The 4,639-nt window shown below is 42.4% G+C and overlaps 1 pseudogene; it reads right to left on the bottom strand.

The window, feature by feature from the left end:
- LOC102855306 overlaps positions 1-4,639 on the bottom strand; it is a 94,881-nt pseudogene that overhangs the window by 9,101 nt on the left and 81,141 nt on the right.

The following is a 4,639-nucleotide window of genomic DNA, read 5'->3' as shown; positions in this document are numbered from 1 at the left end:
CTGTAATGGGGAACTTTTTACCTACAATATTTAAAACTGTGTCAAGAGGATTTCCAGAATCAAGTCAGATTATTAATGGTGCTTCTGTACTTCTTTTTATTATTATTTTTTTTTTTGTGTGTGTGTGTGTGTGTGTACACCATCAGATCGGATATGACTGGTACTGGAGGAGATTGTCCCTCCTTCCACGGCAGAGCATCTGGTGGATTCAAACTGTGTGCCTCTGGGATTGCATTGCAGCTTCTTGCCACTAGGCAACCAGAGCTCCCCTTATTTTTATTTTTTTAATTGCATATAAACATGCATGGAGGTCCAAGGAGGTAAGGGATCGGAGCCGAAGGGTGAGGATGGGTAGAGATGAAATCACAGGGTTGCACACAATTTGGTGGATCGAGGGAGTATTTAAAGAAAATAAGAAAGATCTGGTGGGGACCAGAAATAACAGGGTAATTGTGGGCATAGTCCAATAGTGTTTAATTTTTTTTTTATTTGTGGGTTTCCCACTTGAGAATAGGGGTGCAGACTCTCTGGCTTCTTCATTCTGAACAGGGACATTGAGATGAAGGGGAAGGGGAGTCCACTTTAACACTTTACTGGTGGTCTTGAGTTGAAGCTGCCTGCTTTCAGTTAGAAGACATTTTTTTGAAAAATTTTTATTATTTTTGTGTGTGTGTGTACTGTCAAACCGATCTGACTGGTACAGGAGGAGATTGCCCCTCATTCTCCAGCAGAGCATCTGGTAGAGATTTGAACCACGCACCTCTGGGATTGCAGTGCAGCTTCTTGCCACTAGGCCACCAGAGCTCCCTTCAGTTAGAAGACATTTTCATGATGTTTTCTGCCCTCTGGACAGCAAGGTGTTTGTGTGAATTAATCCAGTGGGAGTGGCTGGATGAAGTTCGAGGCTCCATCCACATTTGCTTTCTTAGCTGGCAGTTATATTTTCCCTTTGTCTCTGGAACTAGGCTCAGGGTTCAGGTTCTGGAACAAGACTCGGTGTTCAGGTTACCTGTAGGAAATGGAACAAACCTAGAGAGAACCAACTTATGAGTTACAAGGAAAGGGGCTTTGGAGGTAGTTGTTGCTTATGCGTGGAGATGGAGGAGGAGATGGAGGAAAGTGTCTTATATAAAGTTCCTCATACACACCAGGTGGATCTCCCTAAGGGCTAGGTGGCACTCCCCAGGGGCTGGGTGGCACTTTTCAGGGGCCGAGTTGTTCTCCCCCAGGGGCCAGAGGGCTTTCCCCTGCCCGGTGGCTCTCTTCAGGGGCCAAGTGGCTCCCCTCAGGACCAGAGGGCTCTACCCAGGGCTAGAAGGCTCTCCCCAGGGGCTAGAGGGCTCTCCTCTGCCAGGTGGCTCTCCCCAAGGTCTAGGTGTTTCCTCCAATTCCTAGGGGCTGGGTGGCTCTCCAATGAGCAGGGGGTGCTCCCTAGGGGCGGAGAAATGCTCCCCAGAGCTGGCATCTTCCCTCCCTCAACGCTCTTCTGAGGTCGGGATCTTGCATCTTAACGGACCTTGTGTCTTACCAGGAACCACACTTCTGGCTCTGGTGCTGCCATTATTGCCCCCTTCCCCTCTGCCAAGTCGTCTACCTGTAACTCAAAGTAGCTATTATTACTCTCGTCTTCCATAAATGGAGAAGGAGCTTCCAGAGCACTGAACCTGCTCAAGGTTGAAAAAGTAATGAAAGCAGTAGAGCAAGGACTCAAACCATGGTTGTCTGAAGGCAGGCTGTGAGGTGGCAAGCTCCACACAGCACCTGGGTAGGCCATCTTTTGTCTTCCTCTGCAAATAAAATCCTGCAAAACATAATTTTCAGAATGGCCAGAAGCATGCACTCAGGCCATCGGGGGCACTTCTCAAAATCTTTGTGTTTTTGAAGTTGAGCTTCAATCCATATTGAAGGCTGCAGTCCTTGGCCTTCTGTAGCAAGTACTTCAGGTCCTCCTCAGTTTCAACAAGTGGGGTTGTATCTTGATATTATTAAATGTCTTAGATATTTGTCCCATATTTTATCACATGCATTATAAATGTCATAGCTATCGCTGACCACAGATACAGGCACTGAAGGAAAGTGTGTGACTATTTGTTCAAAAGCATTTTGTTTTCATGGTCTTTCCCTTAGGCTGTGTTCTGCGGCTGGAACAGGATAACCTGGAACGGAATTTTTTGTTCCATAGTATTTCTTAATTAAAGCAATCCCTGCTACTGTTCATGTTTCTGTGAAGTTATCCAAATGAGCAGAGGTTCCTATACCAGAAGTCTTTTGGGAAGAGACTCCTCTGAACCCAAAATAATGTAGTTTGTACTCCATACCATCTAAGTTACCAGTAATGTCCAACAAATATTTGGCCAATATTTTCTCCTGCTCTCTTGAAATTGTGACCACTGTGATTGGATACCATGACTGAACAAGACTAGTCCCTTGAAAATATGCCAGTGAAGGAGAGAAAGAACTAAAAATCAGCTTAAATGACACTTAATAAAATTAGTCCACTTTCAAAAAGATCATTCAATCCAAATCGTGAGTCAGTAACATTCTGGGTCTTTTTCCCACCATAAAGAGAACGTTTCTTCTGGGAATGACAGAGCCTTCTGGAACAGCACATACTTCTATTGGATGAGGCCCATCATATCTCTCAAGCATGTAATTACATCCTTTTCCATTGAAGACATCATCTTGGAAATGTTCTTTATAGACTTCTTTGGCTTCCAGGATTTCCCCTTTGATCACTACTTTACCTTTTAAGTGCTTATGAAAAATGTACTGTAACCCATAAAATACTGTTTCCTCATATTTCACTTTCCTTTCTTCTTTTCACAGCACTCAAAGTAAGAATAAACTTTGCCTGTGTTGGGGGGATACTCTTTGTAATGGGTAAACTAACTGACCTGATCCCCAGGTGAATACTGGCCCAAGCCCAGTCTCAGACCAAGAGGAAGAGTGTACATTGGACAGGAACCACCCAGTCCTGACCCATGTGCACTTGCCATGAGCCAAGCTCCTAGGGTAATGATGGTGGGTGGACAGGTGGCACTTGTCGTGGGCCTGCCTCTGTACCTTAGTTTTTAAACTGACATCCTTGCTCTTTAGAACTTTCGAGAAGTTCTTGACAGCAGATTCCCCAATGCAACAGCTCTTTTGATTTCTTGACTAAAGCTACCAAGGATGTTGATTGTGGATACAAGGATACAAGTAAAAATAAATCCGTGACAACTTCAATCCTTTCTCCATCTATCAAGATGTTGCCTAGTGACCCAGTGATGGAGATTTCATTTTTCTTTATATTGGCATGTAATTCATACAGAAAACTGTAGTCTTTGATCTACTGCAGTAAGTGCTTCAAGTCTTCTTCATCTTTTGCAAATAAGGTTGTGTCATCTGTGTAACTCGTATCAAAGGTGTTAATTGTGGATCCCAGCAAGATGAAGCTGGTGACAGTTTCAATATCCTCTCCATTCATCATGACTTTGTCTATTGGTTCAATGGTAAGAATCTTTGTTTTCTTGATATTGAGATGCAGTTCATACTGAAGGCTGCATTCCTCGATCTTTGGCAGCAACATGGAGTTCAGCTTCTCAGATTATTTGCCCAGTGTATAGATTAAACAGATAAAAAGTTAGAGTACATCCCTGATGCACTGCTTTCCTATTTCCAAACCATGGAGTGCTCCCCTGCTCCATTCACACAACAGCCTCCTGATCCATGTATCTGTTTCACGTGGGCACAGTCAAGGGCTCTGGGATTCCCATTCAATGTTAGCCACAACGTGTTATGATCCACACAGTCAAATTCCTTTGTTTAGTCCATAAAGCACAAATAGACATTCTTCTGGTATTCCTTACACCCAGCCATTAGTGATGACATCCCTGGTGCCATGGCCTCTTGAACTTCTGGTAGTTCTCTTTCTATATACTGTTTTAGCTGGTTTTGAATGCTCTTCAGCAATATGTTGCTTGCATGTGATATTAATGATAATGTTAGATAGTTTCCACATTCAGTTGAATCACCTGTCTTGAGAATGGTAACAAGTATGGATCTCTTCCAATCCATTGGCCAGACAACTGTCGTCCAAATTTCCTGGCATAATTTGGTGATCATATCCAAGGCTGCATCTTTTAATTGGAATAAGGCTATTGGTATCCCATTGAGTCTTGGATTTTTTGTTGTTTTTATTTATTTATTTATTGTTTTACCAATGCCTTCAATTCAGCTTCCACTTGCTCCTTCATTACCATTGGCTTCTGTTCATATGGTACTTCCTAGAATTTTCAGTGTCTCAGTTCTTTCCGGTATAGTGATTCCTTGTATTCCCTTATCTTCTTTTGATGCTTTCTCAAAGAGAGTAGTGGTGTAGAAAGTAAAAAAAAAAATATTGAAAAGTATTTTTAAAAAATCTGATACTGTTTATTTATTTAACTTTAAAAACTTTTCAGCATATAAAAAAGGAATATAGTACTACCAAAGGCAATTTATACGTTCAATGCAATCCCAATACAAATACCAATCCCATTCTTCAAGGAGATGGAAAAGGTAATCTCTAGTTTCATTTGGAATGGAAAGAAGCCCCGAATAAGCAAAGCACTCCTTAAAAATAGAAAAAATGGAGGAGGCATCTCTCTCCCTGATTTCAAAT

This window comes from Elephantulus edwardii, unplaced genomic scaffold, assembly GCF_000299155.1.
Source record: "Elephantulus edwardii isolate Elephantulus edwardi_28Jun2011 unplaced genomic scaffold, EleEdw1.0 scaffold00035, whole genome shotgun sequence".
Classification (NCBI taxonomy): Eukaryota; Metazoa; Chordata; class Mammalia; order Macroscelidea; family Macroscelididae; genus Elephantulus; species Elephantulus edwardii.
The sequence above is the reverse complement of the archived record's forward strand: the minus strand, read 5'-3'. Positions and strand labels throughout refer to the sequence as shown.